The following is a 15,064-nucleotide window of genomic DNA, read 5'->3' as shown; positions in this document are numbered from 1 at the left end:
AAGTACTATTTATATTTGGAATTGTATTTCATACTTTGATAGGACATTCCTTATAGATGTTGAAAACCAGAATATGCCTACCTGTGCTTGAGGTAACGGGATGGTAATTGTCCACTGCTGCTTTGATATTCTTGTATTTCATACTTGTCCGGCTGTCATGTAAATTGCAGATATCTTTGACTTGTTACATGGTACATTAGAAACAATACTGACCTCAGTTTGAATTAAAAGTGCTAACCAATTCTAGTTAGCCTAGTACAATACTAGAAATCAAAATGAAGCTGAACATGCAAACCACTATTGGTTTAGTTATTATGCTTAACATTTGGTTCACAAGGGATTAGGTAATGTACTTAATGAATAGGTTCCACTTAAATTAATGTTTAATGGTAGAGGGAAGATTTTCTATTGGAAGGTGTTAAGACTAAAATATGTTGCATGAAGAAGATTAGAAGTTTTAGAGCATATCCCAAGAAGATCGGAAGTTTTAGTGAAAGGCACTAGGCATGTAAATATGCTACTGAAATGATCAACTAGTAAATCGAAGTAAAATAGCCTGTGGCTAGATTGAAGCATATCTGCAGAATCAAACTACGTTGAAATGGAGATAAAGGATCATGTTGTTGGTTAGAGGAATTTCTATACTCTTCTTTCTTGAGGAAACTATTTAAGCTCGTTTGCATCTTTAATAATATGTGGTGAATCAAATTGAAGCATAGTGCCTATATTCAGCTAGAACAAAAATGACCAAGTTATTATTGGCTCTTCTTGTCATTGTTTAGGATCACTTATAAAACCAAAAAGTTACTGAAGATGGACGAATATAACTTCTTGGATGATTCCTTTTTCTCGTACTATTGATTACAAAAGCATGTGAAATTTGTCGGACAAAACTAAAAGGAGCATTTTGAGTTTACTACCAAGTAGTGGTACTTTGACTGAAGTCCTTGGCAACTTTGCCTACACAACAAAATTAAGGGACCATAAAATTAAGTGACAACAAGACTCGCACACATCATCTGCCTTATTGAGTACTTGTTATTCAGCTAGAAATAGCAAACATAAATCAGAATTTTTCCCAACTATGAATACTTATATTTTTCATCTTCTCTACAAATGATCTTGTGGAAGAAATCCGCACGCGTTCTTAGGGTGTAGGATCAATTCCATTGCAATGTTAAAACGTTCAGCCTCTGATTCAAACTGAAAGTTCATGACACCATAATAGAATTAGTGAGTTAATCATGCAAGTGAAGATAACAGTTACAATGACATCTAAAATTATTCACTACAAAAAAAAACTTCATAAATTTAAAATATACCCTGATTGAACTCATTCGTTCTACTTCAGACACCTTCATGAAATTAATAACATACACACCACAATCATCACTGCATGTAAATCAATCATTACGATAAATAAAAGATGAGATTCCAAAATGTCTGCATGAAAAATAGCAAAATTAACGAAAATTACCTGTTTGACTGTTTAGGAATGTTAGGAGATTCGTCAAATTCAAATGATGATGCCTGAAACTTGTACTTATCCCCAAATTTGTGTTGTAGCACAGTATCAAGAACTTGCACCTATTATCAAAAAATAAAATCCTTATTGTAATACAAAATGTCCATATCATTATTTGTTACACAACTTAAAAAGGATACTTACTAACTTCCTAACCATAACACCTCGTTGCTTTGTTGAATTAGGTAACGAATCCAATATGTACACCTTCTTTTTTACAAAGTCAACTTGTGTGCAATACCAATGTTGATTGTCTTCATTTATTGACACAAATATCTGCAAGAACATATAGTTCAAGAAGATAATAACTTAATAAAAAGTATATTTATATACCAAGAAAAATGCGTAAATTTTGTACATTATTTAATAAACCTTCTCACACATCTCTATGTTTCCTCCATATCTATCAGCATCAAGATATTTCGAAGTAGCTGTAAGGTCAAGTTCGGCTTTTTGTAATTCGCACTGCACAATTTTATCGAAATTACAAAATTATCAAAAAACATATGAATTAACAACAAACATAATCCTTTAATGATATGTCGACCTACCGTGAAGAAAGTTGGCATGTACCAAGTGTTATATGTTTGATCTTGATGCTCCTTCTCAATGTCCATCCGAAGCATGTTTGCAACAAGATTGATTGGCTGCAAGCACATTACAATCCACCTTTACACCTTACAATCAACACATGGTGGATAGTATATCTACCATCAAAAATCAGTTTTTTAAGCAGTGAAAATCTCACACTTTCAGTAAGCCAGGTTCTCGGTTTCAAGCATGCCAGATGACTTCTCGAGGCAAACTCCTGTCCAATATGCACAATTGGTATGCTGCAAATAATTGTTAATTGAGCCTACAATGAATAATAATGATAATGCAAAGATAGTTGTTATGAAAAATCCATTATTGCCATAAAATTATTACCGCTGATTATATTTCTCGTTAAATATGTAGTCCAGGATTCGAGCTTTATCATTGGGAAATTGTTGCAATAGATACTCTTCACCTAACATTCTTTCTTGCCCTACAAGCTGTTTAATAAACCATATGAAATGCAAAAATTATTTCAAACATGTATCATAAATATGTAATATGTTATATATTTCATTTGACATGAAGCAACCATATTGTATACCTTGTCATTCTCCAGCTGGATAGCATGTGCTGATATTCTCTGCTTTTGCTGTCCATTGAGAAAAAATGTCAAGATTTTAAAACTTGAGAATAAAGAATATATTCTACCATATAAACTATATCACTTAGGAATATTTGTGTAGGTAACTGAAATATGTATATGGAATATCTAACCTTTTTCTTTTATTTTGCTGTCCTAGTGAAGTATATGCATTTCTAACATATTTATTGGCTTTTTTGTTACAAGTTGCATGGGTATTCATAAGCAACGATTGTCCAATGGATAACAAATCTACTACTTACAAATAATTTTCGAACTCTGACTTTTTTATTGAGTTTCCTTTTCTTAGCTGTGTTATCGTCGAGGCTTGAATCTATGTCCTCCATATCATTGGCATTATATTTGATAACTGGATCAACACTTAGTTCCATAACAGAGGCAAAACTTGATGCTGCTCTTACTTCCTATTTTTCACACGCAGTGGAAGAGTCTCCCGTATCAACTAGTTCTTTTTTACTGCTTATTATATTTCTGAAATTTCCTATTTTAATTATCCATCCGACACTAATACACACATAGATGCGAATTAAGCAACTAGTTTGAGGAGTAACATTTTTTATTATAAAATTATTTTAAATTGAATTAACAAATTGATACTTTCAAAAAATAAAAGTGTAATTTTTTGGGACATAGATTGTCATTTTTCAAAAAAATTTAAAAAACTATATTTTAGCAATTGTTGTCATTAACACTTAATTGTCTAGACCAACTTTTATCAGTACAAAATTAGTGTCATTAAGAATAATTGAAGTTCTAATAGCAGTACTCTATTCAAATGTAAATATTCAACCTAAGTAACAAAATAAATGATAACTAAACAAATGAAATATGAGCTAAATTGATTGTGTTCAGACTACAAATTCTGTTAACGGATAATTAGTATATGCTAAATTGTATTTTCATTTGTAGAAAAATAATATGCATTGTATATCGACCAACGAATAAATTATTAATGTTTTAACAAATCATACCTAAACTCATGGTGTGATACGTATGTAGTTGCTCACATTTATACTTATGCCATCGTCTTTTCTTTCCATTTGTGTTTTAATAGTGCAAACTTCTTTCGATTATATTGGCAAAAAAAACATATTTTACAAATTTTTCCAATTTGTTTAGAAAATGTTACTAATTTCATTAGAAATTATGTAATGTAAAAATGGATTAATAATTTTTTACTAAACATAACTACTACATACAAAAAGAAAAGATATTTGATTTTGTTTTACTTTGATTAGAAAAACTTGTACTAGTAATAACAGAAATAGGGACAATGGTGCAAATTTTGAATCAACAATCAACGTACACTTGATTACGGTAATTTTTTAGTCTATCAGACTAATATATGCCATAAGCAGTAAGATTTAGTCATATATGAATTGACAATTTTAGCAGTTTACATACCATTCACCTATAAAAATTTTGGTTATAATAATCTACATACCATTTGCCAATAAAAAAATAAGTTTGATAAAAATAATATGCATACAAATCCATAATGAAAATGATACAAAATATATTTGAAAGTCTCGGAACTTAATATATGGGTAAATTTATTATAATTTTTGAAGATTATGTTACATTAATACAATTTTAACTTTTATACTTGTGACCCAGAAAATAAATTTATTAAAACTTTACCATTTTATTAAATTCATAGGTATTAATATATGGAAATTGTGATTTATAGATAAGTTCTATTCTATATATAACTCGAAAGATTTGTTGTTATTGTCATCCAAACTTTCTAACCTTTCGGAAATTCAATAATAATTCAGAATTTGTAATATGAAAAATTATTCTTACATATTTTATAAAGTCATCTGAAAGAAATAGTTTTCAAAGTATATTTAAAATGCTTAAATCAAATAACATTTATAAATGATACAGACAATCATGTATCATACATTTACGTTACGAGTAATTACTAACTATAATACTAAGTTTCAATCATTAATAAAAAATCTTAGCATTATTTTAAATAAACTTCTTAATACTTGTTTCATATAAGTTTTTTAAGTAAAATAGTAAATCTATGCCAAAAACTAGTAAGTTTTGACCATTAACCAAATTTACTATTCTATCAATAAGATTTACTATTAATCTATAAAAACTTACTATAACTTGAACTTAACTTACTCTCCAAAAAGTAAGTTTTGAATATAGAGTAGGAATTTATTTTTAAAAAAAAGTAAGTTTCATATTTATTTCGATTTATTTTTTGAGACATAAAAGTCACTTATTTATCGGGTTAACTTACTATTTTTAATGCGAAACTTACTAATCAAATATTTAGATATTATTTTATTTAGGTGACCGGTCCAACAAGTAATCAAATGATTATTAAAAATGTTTTTACCTGTCATATCAGGAAAAAATAGTTTCATTACCATAACGATCGTTACTTCAAACTTTTCCTTCTAGTTGCCTCTCTTCTCCTCGTCGTTCATTCTTCTCTATTTTCCTTTTATTGATAATACTCCACCCCTCCATGTTGATACTCCGCTCCTCTTATGCTCATTCCAGGGCATTCATCCTGTCCCTCCCCACCTCCCCGGGCCCGTTCGTCATTGTTTTTAAACCAAAATTCCTCTCTCGGTCCAATGTCGTTGAGATAATGATGTTAACTCCACTTATAAGATTGGATACATCTTAAGATCAAAATATTATGCACATTTACCTTCAAGTACAAAATGAATAAGTCTGTTTTTCGTTCTTGCACTTAGTGGATATGGACTCAATTTTTTCCTTGCTTTTCCAAATTAGAAAACTGGTGGAATTGTTAAGATTATACATTCAATTGCTTTGGTTCCTTAGTCCATGTGTTTGTACCATTACATATTTCACAGTAAAAGTTCAGGAAATTCTCATACAAGTTAAAAACCCATAAAAGGCCTGCCTCCTCCTTCCCTCCCTATAACTCATTTTCTATCTTTTTTTCTCTAGAACTCTTCCGGTCAAACCTCCTCCACCTCTCAATGGGAGAAAAACCAGACAAATCCGGTATTTCGATCAGAAATAGTTTAGTTTAATTACCTTTACATTGTACTAAGACGGACTTAAACATTAAGTAAAAAGTCAACCTTGAAAAGAATGCAGTTTTTAAAGAATATCTGGAAAGGGTTAAAAAATAAGCATATTTTCAAATATGAAACCAATTTATAAAAATCAAGAAATATTTTCATAGTAAGATAAGTAATTCTGCCCCCTTTTGTTGTTTGAAAGGTACAACACATCAGGTAGGAAAGGCTTACCTCGTTATCTGATCTCGAAGACTGGTTTCCTGTTGTTGGATCATGAACATGACTCGCAGGAACACTTTGATTCAGAAGGGTTGTTCCCTCTCCCCTCAGTTGGACGAGATTCCGTTGGTCCAGTGATTGGGACGGCTTGTGAAGAATTAACTTAAACTGATTATTTTTGTTCTTAAATTCAAGCACCTCTGCTTCTATTTGATCAACAATGCAATCACTGCTTCCATTTACTAAGACAATAGTCATCTCCTCGAGCTTACTAAGCTGATCAGCTGCTCCGGGGGGAAATATTACCCTTCTCCCTGTTGTGGAATAATTTGGGCGCCGCACAATACGTTCCCACAATCTTGGCTTTGGCGGGGCAAATGAAAACCTTAAGCACCTTAGCCCAACCAAACTGCTGACTTCTTTCGGTAAAAAATGGATTGAGGTGTCTCAAATATCAAGAACTTCGAGCTTCGTGAGTTTCACTATTTTAGGTGGGAGCTTAGTTAAGCCACCACAATTGTTGAGGTATAAACTCCGAAGCGCAGTCAAGGAGGAGATAGAGGGTGGCAACAATTGTATTCCGGTGCTGTGCAGGTCCAAAACTCGAAGTTTCTTCATACTTGTGAAGAACGTTTCCCCAATGATTCTCAAGTTTGGGTTATGTTGCAGAAATAGTGTTGATATCCCCTTACATATCGGGCTCATAGGTAATTTCTCTAATCTGCTTCCTATCAAAGACACCCTTCTGGCCTTCTCCCATTCTTCATCTGTTAGGTGTCCGTCTATCTCTGGGCCGGACCTGACATAGGATGTTCCAACTTCTTCCCCAGGGAAAGATGTACGAATTGCAAATCTTCTGAAGAGTATTGGCATCTTAACGTACTGTTCAGAACAGTTCTCTAAGAGAGAGAGCTCAGTCAGCTTATGCAGTACGTAAATTCCATCTCCTCGCGCCTTAGGGAATGTAGGAATAGGACAGCATAGAAAATCTTCAGCTTTCCAACATTCGACTAAAACATTAATGGAAATTGTGAATTCTTTCGGAAACAATGCTGCATAAAGTCGGCAACTTTTGCAACGATCCTCTTTCAAGCCTTCATAAGCTATCTCAAAAGCCTTAAATAATCCTCCTAGTCCCAGATCTTCAGATTCACCAACATCTGCTGTTAATTTGTCCTTTATAGTTCCCCAAAATTCTACATCTATTTTGCTTTTTAGCAACATCGCAATGAATGAGATCACCCCTGGAAGCCCGCCAAGCTCTTTAAGAATCAGCCCAACCAGATCATAGCACTCTTTACTTAATTTTTCACCTTCCATGATCTTATCAAATAATTTCCTCGAATCATTGTGTGGTAACTTCTCTACTTTGATTTTTTGGTCGAAACCAAAACTCCTCAGCAAAACTGGATCTGTAGTTTCAATCACTACTATCCCGTGCTTATGTTCTTCGAAGACTCCAATCTCCCCAAGCTGAATTGATGAAGAAAACCCCTCAAAAAGCAGCAAATATGATTTTTCACGTAATTCTGTAGATATTGTATCTTTATTCTTATCAATTGTACTAATCTGCTCAGTTAACTCCAAACGCCGAAGAATACTCTCTTGTATGGTTTTGATGACATCCTTTTTCTCGTGCAGATTAGTTGGAACAGTCACCCAAATGACGTAGTCGAGTTTCGCTGAAGGAGGGCATGAATCAAACCAGTTATTCAAGTTCTTCATGATATTTGTTTTTCCAACTTGCGCTTCTCCACAGATAGCAATCCTCTTCAATTTTGCTTTTGCTTCTGCTTCTGCTTCTGCCTCTGCTTCTGCTTCTGCTTCTGCCTCAACTCCACAGGGCAGCAGTTCACGAAGGAGTTCAGCAAGTTTGTTTTGATGCGAAGGCACAACATCTAGGTCTTTAGCATCTTCCATTCTTATAACAGCTTTTGGCTTCACTGGACGTGTTAAATCCGCAAGTGGTATGTCTTTTCGGGCTGAAGCAAATTTATCCCTTAGCTTCATAACGTCTTTATCGAGCCTTGCAAGCTTGAAGAACTTTCGGGTCCATAATTTGTGCTTCCCTAAGTGGGAAATATCCGGCAGTTCATGGATCAGTGCATTTGTGCTGCTCTCATCCACATCCGCTTTGTTCGAACCTTCCGCTTCCTGGCGCCTTTGGTTTCCAGTTGCTCCTGTCATCTTTCTGTACTTCGCAATTATCTTACTGTAATCATCCAACAACCGGGATACTACCTTCTTCCACGCTTCATGTTGTCGACTTCTCTGTATGGAGGCTGCTCGACGATCGATATCTTCTTCATTGTCATGCCAACGGCCATAAAGAATACCTGCTTCATCTCCAAGATATTTAAGATTGTCGAGTAAATCTTTCACGTGTCTTCTCCTGTGCTTCATGTACACCCATAAATCTTTGAGAACCGCATATGCAAATGTTAGAGATGACCCACCAAGTGCGGCATCAACAGCCATCCTGCAAACTCAAAAACTTTTCTTAAGCCGTCCTTGAAGGTTCCAGACTCGGTGTAGTAAAAGTTTAATCAAATTCATTGGAATGAATGAAATAGGACGAGATAAATCTTCAGTCTTCAGTGCTTGGGCAACCTTAAGCCAAAACAAAAGAAGTTTTAAGGTATTCAATTTTGGATAACTCAGTTTCTTATGTTTTAATCTAAACCAATGTTGTCCTAAAGTATATAATTTTCGACAAATTGTCCTCAATGTCCATAAAAATGTAAGAAAATTTATTAATGGTTTACAAAATACGTAAAAATTTAGAACAACTATAACACTTACGAACAAATAATGGGAAACCATAGAAACTCGGTAAGATATAATATAAGTGTAAACTATCCAATTTTTTACCAAATTAAAAAAAATAGATATATACCTAATAATTTGCTAATTGAACAAATCTGGTGCTGTTTTAAGTGTGTATGACCTCCATTTAGTTATTTTCTATACTTAAATATAGTCATTCATTAAGCAACATATTTTTGTACGTAATCATTACAAAAATTAGTTGTAAAATTTTGGTTTCCATTATTTTTATGGTGTAAGTAATACAATAGTATACGAGTTGTAAGTTTATATTGTTTTACTTGAAAGGTGTAAAATTTATTACTCAATGCTCTATTGCTCGATGCACAAAAACTATGTAAAACAAAGGATATGACCTCTATTTTGCATTTTGTGGCTTTTCACAATTTTTGTAACCATTCTATAATTCTAATAAATGTTTTTTAAGTTTTATTATGAGTTTTACTAATTTTTTTAAAAACATTTAGACCAAAATGGCTAAAATTGAACACCTGAAGGACTACAATTGTTTAAGAGAAAATACTACGGATCATTTTCGCCGATAAACAGTTTAGGAACAACATTTGGTTTAGTTGGAACATTTGGGACTAATTTAATTAGTTCACAGAGGGGGCTAAACACACACACACAGAGACATATGTTAGAGAAGCCAACAATGTAACAAAAGCCATCTTTGCTTACTTTTGCGTAAGAATTCATGTCATTCTTCCCCTTGGAGGAGGAAAAATAAAAGGTTCTTTAAAATTAAAAAAAAAAGAGAGTGTAATTTGGAGTCTCACTTAATAGTTTTCGTAGGCAATAGTGTCCATCAATTAATTTAGGAATATAAAGTGCAACTAGGGTAAGTGTGATCCTAAACTCATCAATTAATTTAGGAATATAAAGTCACCAGGCACACATGCAACTGGGGGTTGTGTGTGCCTGGTGACTACTCTGGCCTTGGAAGAAGATTCTAAAAATTAAAGAGTTTTAGCCCAGCCTCTCATTAAGAAAATGGTGGGAAATGGCAGCGAGAATTTTTCTGGTTCGATAATTGGCAACCAACGGGGCCTTTGTATCAACATTTTTCACAGAACTTACTCTCTTGTTTCAGATGTCAAAGGCAAGATACATTGAAGAAATGCGTTGCTGAGGGAACTTGGAAATGACCAACTGGGAGGAGAAGGAATCAGGAGGTCAGGTTGCTAATGCAACAGATACCTACTCTCTTTGTACCGTTTGTTGATGAGGATGAGTAGAGTATACAGCCACCTAGCTTCTTTGGATTGATCACTGTTGAATCATCTGTGTTGACACTCAGATCATGGGGTCAAAAGGTTTTCTGGTATCATCTGGTTTGGGAAAAAATCTATGTACCTAGATGCTCCTTTATCTTATGGTTGGGATGTAGAAAGTGACTAACTACTGAAGTAGATTGTAGAAATGGATCTTAGATACTACGTGTGTGCTATGTGGTGAAGTTGATGTATGTATATACCTATATAGATAAATGTATAATGCATAATATCTACATACAATCATATATACATCATACGCAGATACATATAGACGCACATGTCTATGTATAAACATATCTACATGCATACATACATAATAATTAAACACATACATGTATGCATTTGTACACATCTATGTACACACATACACACATACTTTATGTATATACGCACATATTTGTGTACGCACATATATACATACAACGATATGCATGTACACGTACAAATTTTTTCAACAAATATTCTCTCCTTGCATCACCTGCATTGATGCATGGGTTTAATCTAGTTGTAAATGATTGCATTTAAAATAGATCTCAATTGAAGAAACATAGGATGCTTAGAAGTATATATGAACATATGAATGAAGATGAAATCGCAATTGACACAACTAATGATGTACAAGGACCTTTCAGAAAAACATACATTCTTTTAACCAGGGCCGGATTTACACTGGGGGCAGTGGGGGCAATGCCCATTAAAATTTGATATAATTTCGAGTATGCCTCCAGAGTTTTGTGTATTCATTGATTTATATACTCCTAAAGTTGTCTTTCATTTTACATGTTGTTACAGCTACAGTAAAAAGAATTTTTTCAGTTATGAATATAGTGAAAAATTTGTTACGAAATAGAATGGAAGACACTTGGATGAATGATTGTTTAGTTACTTTTATTGAGAAAAATATACTTCTTGAAGTTCAAAATGAAAAGATTATAAACCGTTATCAAAATATGAAAACTAGTCATGATCAATTGTAAATGGTTTAGTTTGCTTTTTGAAATAAAATTATTATTACATTAATAATTTTGAGTTTGTCATTTTATGTTTTTCATGGAATATATGCATCATTTGTACTTGTTGGTGAGTATTTTTTTTCTTAAAAAAATAGAAAAAAAGTATGTAAAAAATTTTAGAGTTATTTTTGCCCCTATTGAAAATTTTTTCTGGCTCTGCCACTGCTTTTAACGGAGACATGAAAATGGTTATGAATGATATTCAACTTCTTAAATGAAGTGAGAAATTTTTTTCAAGTGAAATTTTTTTTCTTCATTGATGATTGAGAAAGATACTAAAAACTACAACAGAAAATGAAAAGAAAACTTGACCTCGAAGGATGATGGTTGCTCATCGATAACGCTAAGCTTTGAACACTGGTTATTAGGAGCAAACAATTAAGGAAAAAAAAGCATTAATTTCTAATGAAAACATCAAACAAAGGCATTAGGAAGTAGAAGATTACACACACATGCACACGTATATTTACACACACACACACACACTCATACATACATATATATATATATATATATATGTACATATGTATGTGTATATATAATGTGTTTGTGCACAACAATATAGTTTAGCAGAAAAACAAATGCAACTGAAGTATATGAATAAAAAATAAAATAATAAAAGCACAACAAGAGAAAACACACTTTGTCATAGTTTGCTAGGAATACTAACAATAGGAAAAGTACGATTCTAGAGAAGAAGGGGGAAAAAAAGATTAACATTCTAAATGCTAGTTTTGTTGAAATGGGTCAATGAGAAAGATATTTTTGTGGAAAAATAAGGCTAGAAATGAAAGCAAAAGCTATTTCCCTAGGGCTGTGGATAGAAACAAATGAATCACACTTGTAATTTTTGTAACACCAGGGAAAGGAAAAATGATGGAAAAAGATATCAACATAATAACAATCATTAGTTGATTAATATCAAATTGAAGAGAAAACAAAAATTAATAAAATAACCTGAATAATGTTGGACGGTAAAATTCTCATAATTATGCACATTGCTACTAGCCTAGTGCACATAATTGATTTCACCAATGAAAGAAATGTAGATAAATGAAAATATACTTTAGATCCCAAAATTTAGGATACTCAAGAGTTTTATAATACATTCGAAAATAAAAATTGTTGATTAATGTAAAAGAGAAGTATGACCTAAGTATTTTGGATCCTTAAGTTATTCCCTCTCAACAAAAGTTTCTCTACCTTCTCTTTACAAAGCCTTTCAACAATTCTTTTTTCTCCATGGGAGGGAGATTTTGGCCTCAAATCAAGATCTCCCTCCTTTTGCTCTTGTTTTATGTTCAATGAAATCTTTTCTAGGGTATCCTACAAAAAGTTTTCGCTCTCCTAGTGCTTACCCATGAGAGTTTTTTGCTCTCATAGGTTTCTATGTGAGAGTTTTATCCTCTCATTGGGTATGTTAGTGAGAATTTTTCTTAGTTTTTGCCATTTCCTATTGGATTTAAGAATTGTTCAGATATGTATGCCAAATCTGAGATTCTTTGAGTCCTAACATCATATTTCAGTATCTAATTTGAACTTAAAGTAGTTGGATAGCAAATATGATATTATTGACATATACAAATATTCATTGGACTACTTATAATTTATCTAGATTTGAAATATGTTTGACTTTCACGATATAATCTTTATTATTTTTTAGATATATTAGATCTAGTGATTTTTCAAATTTATTGTATCTATGACATGTTCAATGTATTTTTGCCATTAATTAGTATAACTTTCATGGAATGAAATTATATCTTTTTATTAAAAAATATAAAAAAGTCACTTTAGTAATTAAGAAAATATTTATCCTTATGAAATCTTATTTTTTGGAACAACTTAAAACAATAAATGGCTGACTCTTCTTAATATAACATAACTGTTGTCAAAATATGAGTGCGTGACATTACACTTTCATAGATATAGATTTAGACTTGAAGTCTATAATTGGCTTAAATTGTAATCACCTATCACAAGTCTTGTTACATTTTTCAATGTTGGTAAGGTTTATAAGTTGTTTTTTTTAAATAGGATTCAGCAATTAAAGGGACTGTTTTGTTGATTCCTTTTAGTTTCTATATAAAATCGATTAAGAACTCAAAAAACTGCAAGGTATGAGGCCTCACAAGTTCCACTTCAAACCAATTTACTGTTAGAATGAGTTGATAGATGTAAATATCTTTTTAAATTTGAAAGATATTATTAGATATCAATTATAGATTAGATATACATTCAAATTTATCTAGATTCATTGTACCTTTTCCTAGTATAAACCTGTAAGTATCCTGATGTATCATTTGTGAAAGGTGAGAAATATAGAAATATTTCCCAAACTTATTTCTTTTCATTACATGGTATTAAGGCAGAAATTCTAAGGTTTCTACTCAAGAACTATTCTAATATAGCTTTGAATCAAAAACCATGGCAGAATCTTCTGAAATAGTGAAACAGTGTAATTGTCTCCATCTTAAAGGATTTGACTGCACAAATGATAGAAGTCTTAGTTAGGAGCCAGAAAACTATGTCAAAACAGTGATTCATCGATGACAAATATTCACATTAAGTTGGATGACACCAATTATACCTTGTGGTCTCAATTTATCGAAATATATATATTTCAAGCAAAGACAAATTGGGATATATTAACTATGAACTTTCTCAACCTTCACTGGCAGATCCTATATACCAACAGTGATGGAAGTATGAAAGTTTCTTTGGAAGTATTCTTTACAGATTCATACTTTTGCCCGCTATAAAGACAGTATAAAATTTTAATTATACGTGTTATTCACAAAAAATGACAAGAGATAAGAGAGTTAAAAGTTCAATAGTCAATAAAATGCATGGAACTTTTGATTGAGCGAAGAAATATCATATCAAGTTCTGGTTCATTTATGGATATTATGTTACTACTTACAAAAAATTTTTAATTATCATTTGATCTGACATATATCACATTACAAATAATGCTATAGTATTATTTTAAAAAAACACTTCAAATAATCTTCAATCCAAACATACATAGATATCTTGCCAACTCTTCTGTCATTTGGTGATAGGATTAGTGCTTTTTTAGTAGGTTTTATTTTTTAAGTCTTCGTTAGCGTTTTATAGTACATGTTTTACTCTTGCATCCTGTTGTCAACATGAAAGTTTAGTTTTAATATTTCAATGAACTAGTATTGAATCTCAATTTTCATTGATGATACAATATCTTTATATAGTCATAACTAATGAACTAACTAATCATGATTGTATTAGTAAAAGTGTTAAATAATTTACACAAGATATAAATATCAAATAATCAAGTAAATATCACATACAATAATAGAAGTTCATCTACACCCTAGGTGTAAAAACTAGAAAAACATAAAAGTAAATGCCAAATTTGTATTATAATTAAACATAAGAATCAAATACAAGAATTCAAGAGTTTGAAGAGATGAAACCCCTTGTCACTTGTAAGCAGCATCTTCTCCATCTTCAAGTCTCAATCTTCATCTATGTTTAACTATATATAAAATTGGATGAAACTATACTAAATTATACTCATCTAGTAAACTAAGAAATGCTAAACTTCCAAAGTTAGGAAAAATGTCTTCAAGGGTCCTATTTTTAGATGAAATTAGCTCCTAGCAATCTTGTTCAAGTTGATGCATGTTGTCCATTGAAATCTTCAAAAGATATATCTTGAAATTTCCAAGATTCCTTGTGCAAATCCAGCGAAATTTCTTTAGAAAAACTGGTCAAAAAGACTCTGTGAACTAGCTACAAGTTGAACTATAACTTGCACAGCAGTAATAAGGATCCGTGGACCTATCCATGGATCTGGTCCGCGGATTAGTTGATCTGCTTTGCTGTTCTCTTTTCTTCTTTTGTTCTTTTGATCAAATGGATCCGTGGAGTGATATAGAGGTGGACTCCTCCATAGATTTGGTTCACGTATCCAACAAAGAACCTTTGATTTCTTCATTTTT

At 32.0% G+C, this 15,064-nt stretch overlaps 1 long non-coding RNA gene across 1 annotated transcript; it reads right to left on the bottom strand.

Moving 5' to 3' along the window:
- Window positions 1-1,055: 1,055 nt before the first annotated feature.
- Window positions 1,056-1,523, bottom strand: LOC140038739 (uncharacterized). Its single transcript, XR_011842313.1, has 3 exons — window positions 1,478-1,523; window positions 1,323-1,392; window positions 1,056-1,203 (listed from the first exon to the last, which is right to left on the bottom strand). It is a non-coding gene; the product is annotated as an uncharacterized lncRNA (long non-coding RNA).
- Between the last annotated feature and the right edge of the window lie 13,541 nt (window positions 1,524-15,064).

The sequence above is a fragment of the Coffea arabica genome, chromosome 3e (genome assembly GCF_036785885.1).
Source record: "Coffea arabica cultivar ET-39 chromosome 3e, Coffea Arabica ET-39 HiFi, whole genome shotgun sequence".
NCBI classification, from domain to species: Eukaryota; Viridiplantae; Streptophyta; class Magnoliopsida; order Gentianales; family Rubiaceae; genus Coffea; species Coffea arabica.
The sequence above is the reverse complement of the archived record's forward strand: the minus strand, read 5'-3'. Positions and strand labels throughout refer to the sequence as shown.